General features: G+C 39.6%; 1 protein-coding gene across 3 annotated transcripts in view; it reads right to left on the minus strand.

Annotated features, from left to right (window-relative positions):
- Positions 1–21,478, minus strand: part of LOC124160864 (extracellular sulfatase SULF-1 homolog) — a 197,937-nt gene that overhangs the window by 85,995 nt on the left and 90,464 nt on the right. For 2 of the 3 annotated variants that reach the window (XM_046536969.1, XM_046536971.1), the window contains exon 3: positions 11,091–11,289. The gene's annotated coding sequence lies outside the window, so the exon portion shown is untranslated. Of the gene's footprint in view, positions 1–3,808; positions 5,431–11,090; positions 11,290–21,478 lie in introns of those variants that run through there. The other variant, XM_046536970.1, reaches the window with a different exon arrangement.

The following is a 21,478-nucleotide window of genomic DNA, read 5'->3' on the forward strand; positions in this document are numbered from 1 at the left end:
AGAGAGAATGAGGCGGGGTATTCGATGGAAATGGTATGACCTGGAAAGGGGGTGGGGGAATTATTATCTTTTCATGTTTTCGCAGATTGCTGCTATCAACACCTCGGCCTTTCGCAGCCATGTGCATATAATTCACGACCAACGGTTAGAAAAGTGTATCTATAAAACTAGGGGGATGAGGAAGCAGGGCCTCCCACGGATTTTTGCGGATGGTGCAAAAAAAAAGTTCCAGATGATGCAAAAGGATAAACTTAAGAATACGAAACAGATTTCTTGTGCCACAATTACATTGTGAAAAGTTCTAGGAATCTCGAAAACTAAGTAAGTCTTCCCAGCAAGAATTAAACTCTAGCTGGGGAAGAATGGTCCCGAATTTAGAGCTTTGGGTTACTGAACAACGCGTTCCGAGTTTAAACCCACGTTGAAGTCTTTGAAGACCCCAAAACAACAATCATTATAATGCACGGGAAAGGGACTACCCTTCCTACCCTGAATGTATGAAATTTAAACTCCTGCGGCTTAGTCAGGGTGAGCTCTACCCTAACTAATCTTAACCAACTAACGGGCTGAGTCACTTGGCGAGTGCTTTAAAGATGAAATCGCCTTTTTAGAATTATCGACATGGGAATATTAACAATAGAATAATTTGATTATAAAGATAAAGATGTCATCCTTAGCCATGCGTAAACTGATTTCTGTCTCAAGATCTTAGGGTGACTGTCTCAGAACTTTTGTCACACCGAGCGGCCTAGATGTCTTATTCTTTCGACAACAAATTTTCACGGATGGTAGAATATGTACAAAACGAAGCATAGTTACCACCACCGATGAATACTTAACACTGACCATTTAACAATGAATATTAAATAAAAGCATGGCACAACATTTAGTTCGATACAAAGATATAGAGGAAACGAAGCCACTTTTGTCACGTTTGAAATGTGGAAATATATCGGTAACAAAAGAATTAACTAATCTCCAAGAAGACCATGTTTTTTTAGTCGATATAGGTAAAAACGCGTGCATAAAGTGTTTTACAGAGAAAATGCGCTTCATTATCTAGGTGTTAAAATATCGATGTATTTTGGGTAGCTAAGGATTTTCAACGCGAGTTCACGTATTAATCCCAAGGGTAAACCAAGAATCTTCTTTTTACTACATTGAATACTCACGCTGAGAAAAATTGGTACGAAGACTAAGTATCAAAAAGCGAGGGAGATACTATTACCTTGTAGACGATTGAGACGGCCCGGAGAGAGATTCCCTCGCCCCTTAGTTAGTATCTAGTTACCACCTCCGATGATTAGCCGAGAACTCAAAAAAAAAAAAAAAATCAAAATAATACGCATGGCCGTAAGATTGGGAAACTTAATACTGGAAGATGGCAAAATAGTAGTAATTTAGTAGTTGGAGCATACTTTGAATAGACCTCTGGATACAGAAAAGTCGGAAATCATCCTTGACTTAACATTATTCGAAGAAGATTATGTAAAAGAAGGGTGCAATCAGAAAGAACAATAACTATTCAGCCGACTCCTTTGCTAAGCAATGAAATTTAATGAATGCCATACCTCCAATAAATACCATACACCGAACACATTAGATTATATTTTGTAAAATAAGCATTGTTGTAACAACACTAAAGATAAACCAGAGATATTGAGTAACTGAAGTAAATTTGTGTCAAATGTGAAGTAAATTGAACTATGAAAATATGTACGGAAGAAAAAATCCTTCTCTTAATCTTACCGTCGTTTAAAGTAGATTTGCGAAGAAATCTAATGTACAGACTGTTTTACAGTGCGAAATAGAACCGCTTAATTTTATGGGTATCAAGGCAATTCGATGTTTTTGGTTATCCCAGTCATTTCTAGGGGCCCCAGAGAAATTTATTGGGTTTTGACCGTGAGTTCATGAATTGATTTCACTGATCAGCCAAGTTCCTACGTACCTCCTTCCTACAAGTACTTCTCACGCAGGGAAAGATCGTAAGATAAACGGAGCAAGATCAAGCGGGCTGGTCGCTTTGGGATTGACACAGCCCAGGAAAAGACCGCCTTATGCATGAATCGAGTTACCACCAGCGATGAATAACTTTCAACTTAAAAAGTTTTTTTAAGAATACGCATTTTTGTAAGAAAATTTTAACAATTCGTTACAGATTGATTAGAAATTAATAGATATTGTTAAAATGAAGTTGTTTTGTGTCACGATTTAACTATGATGTGTAAACTTAAATGTCTCCGTACCCAGAGAAACCAAAAATCCTCAAAACTGCAATTACTTAAAGTGTATTTAGGAAAAAAAGAACGTGTATAGTGTGACTCACAAAGAAAAATAGAAAGCAATTACACCACCTAATTTTCTGTGCATTAAAGGAGAGATAACATTATTGCAATGAAAGCCCGTCGCAATATGTAATTCCGTCACGATCCAAGTAAGCTCGTTGACAATTTGTTACAAATAATAATGAACAATTTAATGTTTTGAAGTGCCTCGGGTATACGCAGCGGCCCATAAGAAACTGTTTGGGTTTTGATTACGACTCCACGGACTTTCCCACTGATCGGACAAGAACTTACTTACTCCTGCAATAAATTATCGCGCTGAGAAAGATCAGTAAAAAATAACGCAACGCAAATAACATCTAAGGACGACATAGTTTTTCGAGGACTGAAACGGCCAGGGAACTTCGCGTGTGTCGAGTTATTACCACCCTACGACGATGATGAAAACTTAAAAAATAGGTAGGTAGGTACTCGTTAAAATACGCATGGTTGTAAGAAATTAAAATTAATTCCCAGATATTGAGAGACAGAATTCATTTTGTGTCCGGATATAACCGTTAAAAGCTCTCGGTCAGTTACTAAGAAAACAAAAATCCTCCCAGACTTCAATATTTTAACGTACATTGCGGAAAAAAGATCGCGTAACAGAAAATAAAACATACAATAACACAAACTGATTTTCTGTGCGAAACATTATAACAATGAAAGCACGGTGCAGTAAAAATTCCGCCACTTCAAACACATATTATAAATAATTATATTTAATATTTTGTGGTCCTACAGTCATTCCTTGCGGCATTAACATTTTTGGGTTTGGATAATAATTTCACGCACTGCCCCACCAATCGGTCCAGTGCCCACGATAAATTTTCACGCAAGGAGAGATCGGTAAAAAATCCGGAGCATAAAAAAAAACTCTAACAAACATTTTTAGATTAAGAAAACGATTAGAAGCACTGTCCCACCGATCGCCCAAATACCTACTTATTTCAACTACGGATTGTCACGCAAAGAAAGATCGGTCGGAAATCCGGAGCATCAACTGGCGAGATAGTCTTCCGAGGATTGAGACGGCGCGGAACTGTGCGAGTTACCACCACCCGACGAATATCTAAAAACTTCCCCCCGCATTCCCGACAGCAGCAGCCGATGTCCCCAGGGCGAGCGAGCGAGCAAGAGCGCCTGAAAAGCGAGAGCGTCCCTCTCGGCCGCGTTGTAGTATTATGTTATATATATTTTTTTTGTGATGTGGCGCCTGACCCGGCGACGACGTCGGCGGCGGCGGGCCAGTCCCGGCCGACAATCGGGCTCCGCCGAATGGGAGAGATGCGGCGGCCGAAAAACTACAGCTTCGCAGACTCCGCTCTAGACATTCCATGGTCATCCCGTTCCCCTTCCCTTTTCGAAAAACCTTCCCTCCACATACGGAGGAAAATACACACTCAAGCACACATGGTGAAGCCACACACAGACAGAAGATAGCCGCCGCCGCACGTAACCACGCCTCCAATCTTTCTCACCTGTTTGAGGTCCCCCGTCTCCGGGCGCTTTTTCTCTCCCCAACACACACGAGTCACTGCAACGGCGCCCCCACACCAACTCGGCAAAGGATCCCGAGAAGAATAAAAAATGAAGATGGGAAGAAAGAGATTCCGGTCCAAAACGTCTATCCCCTTCCACACGGGTCACTTATCACGGATTATCAAGCGTCACGATCACTGTCTTCCGAAAAGCCGAATCGAAAAAGGGGTCTTCCTCTTTTTTTTTCTTCCGATCTCACGTGTCGTGCTTTTCGTTTTTCGGTCGCGGGAGAAAAAATGTTTGTGTGTGAACCCCAAAATGTTGTGGTGTACCTTTAGCCTCGTTATTGCGTGGGTTGGATCTATCGAGTGTTCTTGCAGGGCTTTGGATCTATCGAGGTCTTTTGCAAGTCTCTTTCATACGTTTCAACGATACGAGTACGCACGCGATGTCCTACAAAACGCGGTTTCGTCCGAATACCGATAGGGTACCCCAAGGTTATATCCTAGGTCCCCTATTTTCGTTCGTTTGCTGTGTCACCATACGTGGGACCTGGTCCACGCGTTTTCTTACAGCCACAGGTCAATAAAAGTAATAAAATGTTGTGTCATAGCAATAGAATCCCGAATTAAAACGCGTTTCAGACCGAAAACTGAGTTCTAGAGAGTTATACCTTAGGTCCTCTAATATTTTCTTAGTTTGCTATTCAATGTAGGATCCTGACATGAAAAATCCCCACACGATAACACTTATCACCGGTCTTGATCACGGAGGTCCCTCAAGGCGGTCCCCTTTTCAAATATGGTGACCTTTTTTTTCAAAGACCGATTGAATTCCGAACTTTCACTGGATTCCGAAACCTTGCCTTGTCCTCCTCCTCGTACAGGTTGCGTTGTTTTACGATCTGCGGCTGCACCCACGGGAGTCTGTCTCTCTCACAAGGGAGATTTCCTTCGCATTCCGACGCTCGCCCGATGATGTTCTCTTTTTACGCCAACATCTCGTGCGGCATATCGCGCTAAAAACTTTCACTGCACGCACACCGTATTCATGCACCTGCACAGCACTCTCGCCTAAGTCGGACTCTTTATCTAGGGATACGGCACGGGGTCGGACGCCTAGAATTCCAGGCGCGCATCACGTCCTTGCGTAGTAGCACCGCACTTGTTCCATTCCTCGCCGCTTACACGCGAGATTTCTATCTGGTTCGTGGACAGCGGCAGCGTGTACGTTGAGGGTAAAGGAACTCACTCAGCGTTGCAGGTGGGAGGGGTCCCGCATCATCTTGGGGCCGGTAGATTTGTCTCTCGTTTGTCAGGGTGATCTCGTCCAGCCTCGTGGCAAACACGAGTCGTTAGCACAGAACACCGCAACAACACGGTCACTCGAGGTCAAAGCGTTGTCGAGCTCGGCGCCATTAGGACAACAACACTCGGAGCGGGAGGGTCGAGAGAAGCACGCAGTCCGTCGGTGACCTCCCCTTCCCACCAGGTGGGCACACTGTTACTGCCCTTATGTCGTCCAACCCCCCCTCCGGGTAGTAAGCCGACCGTCGTCGACTCGTCTGCCAGCCTCTATCTCTCTCCTCTCCCGCCGGCAAGTCTGCCTTCCGCTCACCTCGGGATCCTACCACGGACTGGCTGCCGGAGAGCGCGGAGGAGACCGGGGGAAGACGAGAGGGGGTCGCCCCTCCATATCCCCCTCCTCACTTCGCATGGCAGACGAGCCGTAAGCGATGAGCTGGTCGAGGATGAACCGTTCAATATTCATGAATGGAACTGGGATGACCGATTCTTCGGAATCATTATTCGAATGGGTCGTTCCCCGGTGGGATACCCTTGTTCATAGGCGGATTTAGGGGTAGGGTACGGGGGCACGTGCCCCCCCCCCCAGACGCTTAAAAAATAGACAAGGTTTTTAATACGATTATCATTGCGTTCGTTTTGTTTTGTGAATTGCGGAGCCTCAATCATAAAATTTCATATTAATAACTTTCATAAATATTACGTACAATAATTGTTGTATGTTATTTTTAATCTCAAATATGGTGAGGGCGTTTGCTTGCCAGACCCTTGTGCCATAAAAAAATCCTGGATCCACCCTTGGTCTTGCTGATATTGGCAAACCTAACATTTGTAATATTGACCACGGTTGCAGTGTTATTGAGTTTTAGTTGTTGATGAGTTGGTAAATTGAGTTGGGTGGATACCAGTTGATAAGATTTAAGGAAGTGTGTAATGAAAGAAGAAGAATATTTATATAAAGAAAGAAGCTTTCCACGTAATTTGTTGCTTTCATCAAATCTAACTCCACATTATTGGTGGATTGTTAAAGGGTGAGTGGGAAAAGGAAGACGGAACATTGTTTCGAGGGAAAAAAAGTTTCTGCTATTAATTCTGTTGTAACTAGTCATCATGCTACGTTAAAACTCCTCCTGCCTTTACATGCCATGCATTTGGATACAGTGGTTTCAATTTTTCCTTTTTAAAATCGTTTTCTCGTAAAATAAGAAGCTGATATTTTTTTTTCGGATCACTGACGGAATGAGGTTCCCAATTATTTCAATCCATCATATTGTCTTTCACGCTCCCATTTCTCCTGAAATTCATATTTATGGTCGAAAAATCTCAGCTTTATATCTGTAATCAGTATAATTATATATCCTTGACAACCAGTGAAAATAATATCAAGTAGTGATTGTGCTTGGTCAACAATTGGTGAGTGAGATTGAGCATTCTTTAAATTTTACTGCACTTTTGCTACGAGCTTACAGGAAACATCACCCAGATGTTAAACGAATAATGTTTTTGACAGAAAAAATCCCACCCATTTTTCTGAAATCAACATTATTACATAACCATGGAAACTAGTGAAAACAATATCTGGTATAAAAATAACACGTAGAAAATAAGTAGAGATTGTTTTTTTAATCATGTCTAGTGAGTGAGAATGAAAATTTATGCCATAAGCATTCGTTTTGGGTTCAGGGCTGGACGTATGTGTGTTTAACTCTTCCTCTTTCCTAGGGCATTCTTCATATTTTATTGAGCTAAATAAGCATGTTCGGGTAAGACGTCTGTTAGGTTATAAATCGTGATAACGACGTAGATCTTTACAATATAAATCTCCTTTACTTATTGTTGGCATTCTGGTATAAACAGTGCCCATGCCATAATGACAGTTATTGCAAAAACTCATGGATATAAATTCGAAAATTTATTAAAATCCTACAAAATGTTTAAAAGGTTTGCTACTCAATTAGTACCCCCGAAAGAATATCTATATGCAGTATCATGGCACGGAGAAAATATGAAAAAATAGATTTTTGAGCACCGTAGCACATCGGAAGGCATATATATGTAGTTACGATAAAATGGATCATTTATCGACTCATCTGCAAATTAAAATCAACAATTGTCCAATTGCTAGGGTATATTTGAACATAAAAAATATAATGAACAATTTAGAATAACGGGATATAAAAACTTCTCTCCAACTCGAGCCTACGAAAAACAAGCCTTCTTTTGATACTATTAAATTCATATCATTTTCTTATTTTATTTTTACTACATTTATTTGCCAATAATTAGAATAACTCCGTATTACATTTGCCATTTTCGTCAATAGTTACGTAACACACGAAAAATACGGTATCGATATCAAAATTTCTTCCCACGTGGTAAGCCGTTGCCCAAGCAACCGCACTAACCCTAATCCGCGAAGCCTTTCCAGTTCAAACTCACTTTCGAGAGCGGCAAAAATGAGTCGCTCATGGCTAGAATGGAATCGTGAATGACCGAATCAAAGTCGCGAAAAGATCTGTTAGTAGCGAAGGATTTTATTCACTCTTTGTAGTGGAGTTGTATGTTAAAGTGTGAAAATTACTATTGTTTTTTTTCTTCTTATTTTATCATGAATATAACGTATTTTCTCCATAACAAACCTGAAAAGATTTCTAACGGAAAAAAGGAATCACATCCCGCTTTAAAAGGCACTGAGGAGGTAAAAAAACAGACGCTATTTATATAAGAAAAATGTATCTTCCTTTCATTTCGACAGGCTAAATACCCGTGAAAGAGTCATTTCTGCCCTTCTCCAAGCAATCAAAATTTTCCTCTGTACATGAATTTTATTTGGATGTCCTAACACTCCCTCCATAAAAGGATTAAATTTTATCAATTCTTTCTAAATCAAGGTTACATTTTCTGGGTAATGTTCACTTCAAAACTGCTAATTACGTATCACTTCCCCGATCAACGATATATATGTACAAGATCCGAGTATACTTTTAACCATGTAACGATTTTCTTTATTAATTCCTAAATAACTCCGACAAAGATGAATTAAGCTAATAAAATCTCTTTAACATAATGAAAACTACTTGTCTATTTCAAAACTTTAAGTGTGCAAATACAGAAGTACGTTTCATTATGTTAAATATCACTGAATTCCTCCGAATTGCTCCAGAAGCTGTATCTTTAATAACATCTCATACAGAAGTAAGCGAGTCATTTTTGGTAATAGGGTAGTTTCCTTCATCAAAGAAAACGAAAGGCATTGATTGCGATTCGTTACCCGCCATTAGTGTATTCATATAATACAAATTATTTCGTTTTAGTAGTACCGGTTTAGACGAATGGCAATGGTCCGTTTTTATCCTCATTTGAAAAGGGCCAGATTGGCGCCCATGCAATGCCACTCCACGTGACGTCACAGGGACCTAGTTTCTATACGAGAAGATAGCAGTTATACATCGTCTGAGGTTACCAATGCATGCATGAGGCGTAGAGCTCAGGGAAACATGTCTTAATAATCACTTATTAAAACTGGCTAAGGTCGGAAAGTTTTCTTCGTTTGATAAGGTATTAATAATCCTTATTTAAGCCTAGCGCTACCAGTCAGCAGGGTACTCAGCTACCCGCTAGCAGGCTGCATCGTATCAGCGCTCAGCTTCGCCTCAAGGTCACTTCACAGGGCGGCAGCGGGAACCAGAAATACGTCGCACGGAGAGATTTCCCGGCATTCATACTTGCGCGTCGCGTTTTCGCGCGCTTGAAAATTTTCACTTTTCCTTTAATCGCAAAAAATAGATTTCGTCATTTAAAAATCTAAAAGCGTGAAATTCGTACTCCAGGAGTAGTAATATTTCGATTCAGGCAATAAAAAAATAATAGGAAACCACCCTATTGGTGTCTTCTGAGCCTCTTCTCCCTACACTGAAATATACTTCTTCAAATGCGATGTTTTTTATTCTCCGGATAAACGGAAGTAATTTAGTAAGTTAGGTACCAAGTGAACCAGGAGAACACATACCAAATCAGCGCTAAAAATCGCCAAAAAGTAGAAATATACGAAAAGGAACGAATGGCCCGGAGTCGAGAAAATACTCGAGGGTCTTCATCTGGAGAGGAATGAAAAATCATTAAATTACCTCGGGAGCACTGTTAACCGGGATGGATGAAGCACAATAGACGTAATGCGTCTTGCAGCCCAAGCTTAAAAGGTATCAATGACAAATGTGACTGTTACTCCGCACCAAACATATCACATTGAAAACAAGAAATCAGTACGCGAAAGCATGGGTGCGCAGTGGAATGCTAGTGAACAGTAACATGGATCAGTGGAAAAACTGAATAGAAGAGAATATATACTTTGAGACCATGGGCATACCCAGCGAGGGGCAGGATAGGTCAGCTGCTCCCCCCCAGAAGCAAAAATCGTAAATGTCTTTGAGGAAAATAATATTTTTTCAAGCAAATAATTTTAAAAACTAATAAAGAGCTATTACAGTTTCCTTAAAATGTTGGTTTCCCTCCCCTTTTTCATGCTTAAATCTTACCAATAACTTGAAAAACGATGACTTACCCCCCCTCCCCCTAGTTTTGATCCTGGGTACGCCCTTATTTGAGACCTAGTGCTGGAGGCGGTTCCTGAAGAATAAATAGGCGGTAAGGGTGGGGAAACACAGGGTTTTTCCTCGTAACCTCGTGCCTTGTTCAATTTATATGTCCAATGTGCCTTGCCGTTTTTATATATATTATGTAACTTTATTTATTTCATTTCGTTCATTACTTTGGTTTTTTTGTTGTATTAATTTACGGTAAAATAGTCATAGGTAATAAAGGTCAATGTATGTGATGCAAAAAAGTTATAAAAAGTTTTGGCTAAAACTTTTTTGCATCACATACATTGACCTATACTCCGAGAACTATTTTACCATGAATTACACGAGGTCAAGATAAGAAGAAAAAATTATTAATTTATATTTTAAGGTATGTTTTTCTAGGTTTATGTTTTAGATTTTTTATCATTTGTTAAAAAGGACATTTCTATGCATTGTTGATTAAAAGAAGAATAATGCCAAATAGAGATTTCAAGGAAGATTACATTATTTGAGGTACCCCAACGTCGCATCCTCTCATTCCTTGACACCCATGCGATACAATTAAGTATTTTCCTCATCAATTAAGAAATAACCAAGCAAATGAACCTAATTTTGGATCCGTTAAAAAGCATATTTATCTCGTAATCGTTTATCATCTACTTAAATTATTTGTTTCCGGTGTGACTTCATGGAATCGACTTAATATAACGAAAAGTAAAAATATTGTAATTCAAAATGAATTTATTAAAATACGATATCTATGTAATTATTTCACGATACTTAATGTAGCTATTTACGGAACATAATAAATTTATTTTTTTTATAAAAAATATGAATTTATAAAGTCCGTACTTAAATAAATTCATGTGAAATAACAATGTTTTTTTAACTTATAAATTCATCTATTAAAACACAGTTACGAATGAATAAGAGGCTTTAATTTTAGCTAAGCGAACCGGTCTTCCGAAGCATTCATTCTTTTTCTGAAGACCGATCCTCAAACATTGAACCGTTCACTCATTTCATGTTCCTCTCCCGACCCTCGCGAATATTTCCTCGAACTGCAGACTTCGGAGAAGCGGTTGAAGAGGGACGGAGTTGAGCGGTGTGTCGCGTATTTTTTCCGTCACTTTTTTTTCTCCGCTAAAGAGCGGTCCGAGAGACAAGTAGTTTTCCTTGCGACTTCGTCGAACTGGCTGGCTTGGATGGATAAAAATGAGGTCGGGGAATCCGTAAAATGATATTTTTTTATATTCCGCGACGCAAGCGATTCGAAAAAGAAATGGTTTAAAAACGGAGGAGGAGGGGGGTGATGTGGGAACCCCAAGTAGCATGTGGGAGCCTTCTTCTACTACCCCTCATGTTGGAGGGCTGCGGAGTTCGACTTCCATACGTACCAGTCACTCGTCGGTGATGGATGATACCGCACTCGCTCCCAACTCGAGTCGGGGAAATGCTGGAGTGGAGACGAAGAATCCTCGCAGCAGCCTTATGACCTCTTATGATCGATGCATCAGGCTGAGGGGCTGCTAGCAGACTGCCATTTCCTCCACTCACGTGTTTCAACCCGAGGCTTCGAGTTCACCGAGGGGAAACCTGAGGTGAAGAACCAAAGACGGGAAACAATGAAAGTGTCAACTCTAAAATAAATAAATTTCACCACTAACTTACTCTAGCAGCATGTTTTGCATCTTCTAGCTTCATAAGCAGGTTGTCTTCATGAGAATTGCAAATTTCAGATTGAAAATCAAGCAAAGGCAACCATGATAAAAAGCCAACCAACCAACCATCGAATAAAATTCACTATCTCTTGCTTTACTTTGTGGTATTCCATTATAAGTTTCTTGGATATCAGACAATTACTAATACCACTTATTTTTTATCAGAGCGCGACCCGGGTTTCAATGAATTATCATCATCTTCAGGCGCAAATTATGATTTAACATAATTAATCATAATTTGCGCCTGAATATGATGATAATTCATTGAAAACCGGGTCGCGCTCTGATAAAAAATAAGTGGCATTAAAGTAATTGTCTGATATCGAGGAAACAACCATGGAATGCTTTTCGCTTATTTCATGGAAAAATGTTTTCTCATCATGGATGAAATGTATCCAAGTTGGAAAGTAAAAGAAGGGCACAGCGAATATGGGTAATTCAATATTAAATATAAACTACAAATGGTAATTTACACACTTTAATTCACAACTCTACTGCCGACCATGGTTTCAACATGTTATGTCATTTTCAAGGGCTGCTGGGCCTTGAAAATTACTTAATATGCTGAAACTATGACGGAAGTGAGGCACCGACAATGACAGCAGTGGAGAAAGCAAGGATAGAGGCCTTCGAAATGTGGTGCTACAGAAGAATGATGTGGATCAAATGGATCGACGGAGGTAGTAATGAGAAAGTTCTAAGAAGAGTGGGAGAGAAAAGAAGCCTCATGAAGATTTTAATAAGAAGACGGAACAACCTTACATGTCACATCTTGAGACACGATGACCTGATGAAGACCATCTTCGAGGGACAAGTGGATTGCAAGAACGGGAAAGGAAGACCTCGAACAAAATGTATAGAACAGGTAAAGAATGATGTGAACGAGAAGAAATACGTAGGTGTGAAAAGATTAGCTGATAGGAGAATAGAGTGGAGAGCTTCGTCAAACCAATCCTAGGATTGTTGACCTTTGATGATGATGATGATGATGATAAAACTGCCATCAAGTCAAGAACTGAAACAATTTTGTACAATGCAAAGACAAGTTTTGCCTTTGTATGAACGCGGAGTAATGTTGAATGAAAGGTGGTACGCGTAACATATTTATGACCGTGCGGCGTGCATGTAGGAATCCTCTTGCATGCTGATGATTGATCACCCCTTGCAAAAAACTCCAGAGGTGGCTCGCAGGGTATTATGTACGAAGGGTGCACCAAGTTGAACTGGAAGACAGTTCCATACTCGAGAGGTGGTTATTGTGGACGATTTATTCATATGCTGCTTGCGATGTTGTGGGATAAGTAAGGAGATCAATGGTATGTTTTTTGGTGGGTATGTTGTGTACTTCAGTTTTTCTTTAATTAATTATTGGGTAAAATCTCAGCAGGAGAACCTGAAATGCTCCAAGTGATAGTTCTTCAGTTTGGAATTCTTTTTCTATGAATTATGCTTTTTATTATACGCCATTAACATCAACATCTTATTCATAAAAATCAATGAAAGCCGTTTCACACCGGCACATAATTGCGCAGGTTAGAACTGTATTAGTTTCTCATTATGGCGTGCAATCACTCGAATGCACGAACTAAATTAGAATAGAGGCCAATTTGCCACATATACATTATGCCACCGCATGCGTTCTCGCAATTCACCGCTTTACAAGACGCAATTTTGACTGCGCCCTCGTACAAACCTCAGATTGTGCAATTTCGTGCCCCGTGTGAAACGGCCTTTAAATATTTGTTGAAGAGAACGGATACAATGTATCCCCTTCCACACTTGTTTATTGCACTCTTGTACCAGCTGGTTCGTGCGTCACTTAATTCTGATAATACCACCGATGGCGACATTACAGCTTTTTACTTCAAATTTGATTTCCTTTCTCGCCCTAATGACCTATAAGTTCAAGTGATAAACGCTATACCAGGAAACGCAGATAGCTACCATGAAATAGAATCCTGATACAGAAAATTCAATCCATTTTTAGTTTTTAAAGATTTGATTCATAATTAGATGCGTATACAACACCATTGTCGTCATGCACATGTAGTAGCCTCTCACATCCGTCCTGTCAACAAAATATTGCCACTAACAAGAAAAAAAAGTATCCTGATAAAAGGGTGGGGTACGAGGTTACACGTACCCCCTACAGACGCTTATAAATTAGACAAGATTTTTAATAAATCTCAGTTCTCGCTATGTCAATCCCAAATGAATTTTTCAATTCTTTTATTTTGCCATGGGTGGACCATAGGTGATTAGAGTTATTTTTATTCACTATCGTGCCGTACGTAATTTTCCATTCAATAGCGGCTAAATTTGTTATTAGTCGATCGAAGCAGTTTTTCGCATGGAATAAGGTAAAAAATATCCATGTTGGTGACCCCTCAATTTTCGTAGGGGTCTCCTTGAATTGGAATAGAATGTTGCCGTTCGTAATTTTCCATTCAATGATGGCAATATTTCTTATAAGTTGATCGAAGCTGTTACTTTAAAGGGAAATAAGATGAAACACATCCATAGGTAGATTTAGGGTGGGGGCACTGGGGTACATGCCCCCACCAGACGCTTAAAAAATAGACAAGATTTTTAACACGGTTATCATTACGTTCGTTTTGTATTGTGTATTACGGAGCCTAAATCATTTAATTTTATATTGATACATTTCATATAAAAATAAAGAGAATGTTTCGTACAGTAATTGCTGCAAGTTGTTTTTTATCTGAAACATGATCTGATGACGTCACCAACTCTCGCCGGGCGGCACACCGCGTCTCCTCTGCTCTTCGACGTCGTGGTTCGTTGTAATTAACAGTTCGTTATTGAAAGATTCTTCCCACAATAATCGGGTCACTCAAGACGAGAGCTAGTAGAGCAAGTAGAGCTGTGTCATCCATGAATATTCGAATTGATCGAATCATTGGGGTGAGTTGAATGATTTGGATCAGGATTCTCTGGTAAAACCGTTGAAAACGAACGAAAGAGCTCATCTAGTTCACGATGAACGATGAATCCATGAATCTGTGCAAAATCCAATTGCTACCATTATATTCAAACTTTGCGCCACAAAAAATAGCGTCCATGTTGGCTGAAGTGTTAACTCTTTTGTATATTTATGCGTTGTTCTGTTGATATCAGGATGTGAGAAATTCAATCCAAAGAATCAAATATCTAATCCAAATAATCAAATGTATTAACCAATGAATGGTGAATTTCTACTATTTCATTCATGAACCATATGAAGAATCGATTCACTTTCATGAACCAAATCATTTGAGTCGAATCCTCAAAATGAACCGAAACTTCCACCTTCGGAGTTAAGGAGCCAAAACTATAATATTATCCGGCAAAACTCATAAAAAAATGGCCGGCAACTTTCGATTATTTTCATTCATTGCTGTGAGAAAATAGCTGAATGAATAAGTCATTCATTCTCACATCTATTTCCCAAGCATCAATCGAATTACTTTTATAAGTTACGATTTCTGGTTTGGGAGAACAACCCCTTCATCTTCCTCATCACTGGTCAAAATTTCTAAGATTGGTTTAACGCAGCTCTCCGCTCAATCCTTCTATCAGCCTATCTTTTCATACCTACGTATTTCTTCTTTTTCACATCCATCTTTTCTTGTTCCATATATTTTGTTAGATGTTTTCCATTATCGCTCTTGGCATCCACTTGTCCGTCGAAGATTGTTTTCATCAGGCCATTATATTTCAAGATGTGGCCAGTGAGGTTGCTCCATCTTCTTATTAAGGTTTTCTGGAGGCTTCTCTTCTCTCCTACTATTCTTAGGACTTCGTCATTACCACCTCCTTCGATCCATTTGATCCTCATCACTTGTGTATATCCTCATTTATATATTTATTTCGAAGGGCTCTACCTTCTTTATCTACGCTGCAGTCATTGTCCAATGCCGACACCTTACTTCCCTAGAGAAGCATATTCCAAATATAAGTTGAAATGGAAGGTATTTGCCATTTTCCACAATTATTTAATACGTAGGACTCGTTTCTACTCACAGTGCCATCATCTGGTGTAAGACAGATACCTCCATCTAGTACCAGTCCATACCAACGTCTTGTACTAGATGATGGCTCTCTGAGCCGAAATGCATTGTACGCATTAAATAATTGTGGAAAAGTTCAACTACCTTTCAAATCAATATCTCGAACCTCTTCGTGGGTTGAGCTCATTCTAAATGCAATTTCTGATAAATTGTTTGCTTACATCTGTGTTTAACCCTTAGTTACACGCTAAGCGGGGATTTATGCGCATTTTTCGAAAATTCGAAATAGCGCGTTCACTGCGTATGGATTACTGGTGGCACACTTTGGAATTTTATTTCTGTACGTTTTCCTTGACCAAGAACATTATCGTAGAATCTGAGTTTTTCCCGGCGTATGCTCTGCAGGAATATTTCTCGGGTTTCCCACCGGGTGTCGTATCGGGTTGTAGTTCCCAACGTTTCCATGACTAAGTCCGTCATCGTCATCAGGGGTTAATGATACCCATCCATTAACCCCTGATGACGATGACGGACTTAGTCATGGAAACGTTGGGAACTACAACCCGATACGACACCCGGTGGGAAACCCGAGAAATATTCCTGCAAAGAACATTATCGTCTGCAATTCCTTAAGAAAAATTATTCAAAGTATTTATCAAGAAATTTGCATATTTATATGCTGTACTTTTGTTTATAAATGAAAGAGATCGATAAAGAAATTTAAAGTGTTTTTAATTATTGTAAGTTATCCAAATGCGCTAAAATAGCCTAAAATTTTAATTTATTTTTAGGAAAACCAAAAATATTAAAGTGCGGCAAAAAAGCCGCAAGCGTGGCGCTATCGTCGCGGGCGCGAGTAGATAAGGGTTAAATTTTCTGCTGTAAGTAGATCGAAACAACCCCAAAATAAAATAAAGTCTAGATGGCATCATTCTAGGCATGACGAGGAAAAAAAGTGACCGATCAGGTAGGAAATGAATGAGCCATAGATGTTTCCGCCAATAAGATGAGACAGGCTGGAACGATGTAGCCCATCTTTATTTCCGGGAATGCGATCAGTGCGAGTCCTTCATGGAATTTCCTTCAGAGTGAACCGTCGAAACGTCGGATGGAGAATCCCAAGAAATAAATCATAAAAAACCGGTGAATACTTCAGGGAGAAGCATTATATTAAATGCCCCCAAAACGAGGTCGCCGATGGCCTTGCATTAAAAGACTGCGGCATATAATTTGACCGGTATTCCACCGCCTAAATTATAGGTTTTATAATGATTCAGTACATTGGTATAACCGATTACTGGATCATATATAAAACTTTCGGACACAACTATTTCTTTGGCCGCCACTAAATCTACTGAAACTTATTCATGTCTACTATAAATTGGTACTCAAACTTACAAGGTATTTATTGCCTTCCCCTAACATGGTATGGTAGCTGGCGGGAGATATGCCTCTAGTTGCAATGAGAGCCGATTTGATTTGAAGGCATGTAAGCAACATTAAGGTGGTTAGTTTGTGTATCATATTGTATTACAAACGAGCTCACCTGGGCTCAAAACAACGTGAGCACCGTTCTTAGCAACTTACATGGGGCATGTGATGAACCAGACAATATAGGACGTACACTTTCAGTCACAACGAAATCCGAGATCCAACGTAAAATCGATTTCAGAGGACATGCGATAATTTTTTTTTGCCTCTCGAAATACAAAACTGCCTACTTTGCAACTGGTCAATGCCAAGAGAAGTTTAAGCTTTCTAAACTATAAAATTCACTAAGAAGAGTCACTCCATCGCTCATTTTGGGTTTTCGGCTTCATCCGATAGCAAAGTTAAGTCAAGGTATATTGACCAAGACTTTCAAATGTGTCTATAGTGACTGAAGAATTCAAGATAAACAAACACTCTTGCATTTCAAAAAGGTTCTACTATCATAAATGACACACACTGATGTTAACATAAAGAGAACCAAATGATATAACAGTTAGATGCTTGAAATTAGGGAATAAAAATCCTCCAATAATATAATACTTGGTAATGTGAGAAGACCTCAGGAAAGCCCTTTATCTTAGTTGAACCGCGTGAGGGAATAATTTTCAAACTTGTGCCTTGTTAATCTTTATGAGCTGACCGTAGAACCACTAATATAACCAGTGGCGCCGACTCCATGGGGCCTGAGGGGGCCCGAGCCCCCTCGAAAATTCGTTATGGGTGTGAGAAAAAAATGCGTCAGGCTTGTCGATTTTCCCCGGAGTGTCCAGATATCGAGATTAAAGTTATCAGGGTTCTTATGTTGATTATATGACTCTTCTAAAATGCTTAAAAAACTTTAAACTCAATACTGATAAAATTTCCCGGGGCAAGATCCCTGGTTTGGGCCCCCCAATATTTTTTATAAGTCGGCACCCCTGAATATGACCGTGTATCCAACTTATGTGATTTGACGTCAATTACAGCATGCATTAGCTATTAACTCAACAATTTAAAGTGGCGTGGTTACGTACCAATTTCATCATGATCATGCCGTCACGAATTTTATATCAGTTTCAGTTAATTTCTGCCAGTTGAGATCAATATGCCTAGTATAATTAGATCAACACAGTGGTAACTCCTTATCTTAACATTTCGATTTTCATATTCATTTCCCAGAAAACATAAATCGGACAGCCAATTTTTTCTTGAAGTCATTTGATGAAGTTTGTGCAATAGAGTTCTTTTCAGAATATTCATAAATTGAAATATATTTCGCTTTTCGATCCAACTTCCTTGGAGACGGATCACTTCCGTACATTGAGTTTTATTTGCAACAAATAACTTGTTTGAAATTTATGTTATCATCCTGGAATTTTCATGCCGTATAGGGCTGACATTTGTGATCGTCTGTTTCTCAAGTATAAATACCTACTTCACATCTCGGAAATATAATGAGGTTAAATATTCAAATTCGAAAAGGAGGTAAGTGCCGACAAGGGTCTGCTTTATGTTGGTTAAGGATGAACCCTACCCTCACTTCCCTAAACTATCTCTTACGTTGAACCGAGTGAGTGGGGTCATTTTCAAACTTTTGCTTACAAAGTTTGAAAATGCTTGTTAGTCAAGATTTGTGAGTTACCCGTAAAGTAATTATTATGTAACTAATGTGATTTGACCTCAATGACAGTATACATTTACTATCAGCTCAATGAGAAGGAGTTTTCAAGGTGTAAAGAGTTAAAATAGAAATCGTTTTTCAAAAACTTCACACCTGCGAAAATATTGATCTTAAATTTTCAAATTCGAAACGGATGTAAGTGCTGACAAGGGCGTACTATATATGCCCTGAAAATTTCACGGAGATAACACGATTAGTTTGAAACGAACAATTCGCCCTTAAAGGACCAGTCGAATGGAAGAGACCTTTAGCACCTTATCAAAGAGAAATGATGTTAATTTTTAGGCATGTCATGTTTTGGGTCACGACGCCTTCAGGTAACGCTAGGAAAGTGAAGCAGTAATAGATGGATGTTTTTCGTCAGGTGCTCTGCAAAATGCAGCGACAGCAAAACGCTCGGATTTCGATTCGCAAAACCATCGCGAATGAATCCCTCAATTCGACATGTAACACGCCTTCTCGGGAGTGAACCTGGAGTAAACAAATGCCCACTTGTTCGGGCGCTACTCTTGGAAAGCTCTCGCTGGAGCGCCCTGTGGGACGACTAAGCGAGGAGTTGAATTTCGGGGCCCCCTTTTAGCAAGTGTTACATGAACAAAATTCCCGGTTTTTCCACAGCGCCTACGTACGTCATTTGAAATAGTGAAGTCATCCATTCATCTTCCTACCCATTAAAACGACTTCCACTTCGCGTTGAAACGAAGTCTCCTACAACTCGTTAACCACCATGATGTTTTTGTAGATATATTTATTATGACGTCATCGGTGTTTTTTGCCTGAAGAGTATTACTGCGTCATTACTCGAAGAAATATTATCACAATGATAAAATAACACAAATGGTAATTTCCACACTTTTAATAGAAAACTAAACAATACAAAAGCTTTGTATTAAAAATGTGGAAATTAGCATTTGTGTTACTTTATCATGTATATATCGACCTTCCACAAAATAGAGACTGAAACGATTTTATATATTATTACAAATTATAAGGAATAAGAATAAATATATACATTTTACTCTTTTTTGAAGTACTGCGGAAGAGATGCTGGCGAAACTGTCGCCTACGAAGATGCACGCACGCGATGCATAACCCGTAAACCTCACTGCTGAATATTCACCACACCGCGAAAGCTTACACAAGGATACATGATGTTTTAGAAACTATTTTTGTGACGCTATTAATGCTTTTTATCAGTGCCATATTTTTGGTTCATCACACGTTGAAATATTATTGGAAATTATAATCAATAAATACAAACATTTGACTCTTTTTTTGAAGTACTGTAGTAGTAATGATCACTTTGGTCACGATATATGCCCAAACAATCAGCCCTGGTTCTGGTTCTCTCAAATTATTACATTCTTTATTCGTTTTTGACCAGTTTATACTAATTTACTCGTTTATTGTAAATAATGATGGCTGGGATGCACGCATGATATACTAAATAGCAGTTCAGTTGTTATGTACACAACAAGGATGAAGATTGCCATAATAAAATATTTCTCCGATATTAGCTTAGCAAGCACGTGTGCCATGTGCCACAGTGTGGACTTGTGATGTCAACACCTTGTTCGGTAAAATCAATCCCGAGGTTAACTTTAAGAGGATGACTTGGTGGTGTAAGTGGCTAACACGCCGAACCGACAATCGGAAAATCCGGGTTTGTATCACGGCTAAACCAAACAATTTATTTTTCACGGCGAACATCACCATTGGTGCATGTAAATTCGTACGAGTGCGTGTGGCTGCGTACAAAGTCACTTGTTTCATGGAGTGCTCAATAGTTTTGATTATTTAAAAAAAATATTACGCGGGATAGCTTCCTCGTTATTTCGCCACACATTCTCCAGCTGCCCGTTTGCATAGCGCTTTCCGCGCAAAAATCTATACTGCTCGTTCTCACTCAGGATTCAACATGATGTCACTGTAGTCCTCAATATGCCTCTCTGCGTCCTTCACCTAAGTTTTGCTCCTTCACCTAAGATTCCTTCCAGTGGAAAACTACTTAGCCGAAAAAGAGTCCAGGAAAGGCGGAGGAAGAAGCTAAAAAGCCTGAAATGAGCGACAAAGGCATCCACCGAAGTTCGCGACGGAAGGCAGAATGCTCCGAAGACTTGGGAACGGAGGAAAAGATTGGATTTCATGGTGTGTCTCGAAGACGGATGAAGAATTTAAAGAGGACAGAATGACTCGCGGAAAACGAACGCCCCAATCACTGGGAAAACCCGAGAGATATTTCCCTCGACTTAATCAAGTTGATATATAAATTAACAATTCACAGCCAATGTGGCGCCAACGTTTCACTACGAAGGATCTGGGTTTCATGTATATAAAAGAGGATGTCTGTTAATCTGTCCGTTTAGCATTTCCATGCGGCTGCATGGATTGCAACCAAAGTTGGTACGTTGGTCCATCTCATGTTCCTGATGCCTATAGTGCTAATACTGATCGTGTTTGACTCGTCCTTCGCATCGTTTTCTTATTACCGTTTGTTAAATCATGTCAAACTCCGTCTGAAATTGGATATCCAGCCGAGTAGGCACTCCTCTTGACAGGCTCAAAGGGAAAACATGACTCAAAGGATTCTACACTTAACTAGAAGGGTATAAGCGAATCCCGCGCGCAGTATACGGAAATCGTTTTTTGTTCACTATTTGCTATTACACATGCATACCATTATCATACCTTCTGTCTACCTTCACCTAAATGTTCTGCCATGTGACCATGAATTCCAGTTTCCATGTTTCCTACTTCTCCGGGTACTATCTTTCCCTAGCAAACCCGGGTGGTTTGCTAGTTATAGATAAAGTGAAACTTGGGCAGAGAGGCGTAGTAAGGACTAAAATGACAGTGAAGTGTATCATAACTGAGTGCGAGTAGTATAGATTTTTGTGCGGAAA

Source organism: Ischnura elegans, chromosome 6, assembly GCF_921293095.1.
Source record: "Ischnura elegans chromosome 6, ioIscEleg1.1, whole genome shotgun sequence".
Classification (NCBI taxonomy): Eukaryota; Metazoa; Arthropoda; class Insecta; order Odonata; family Coenagrionidae; genus Ischnura; species Ischnura elegans.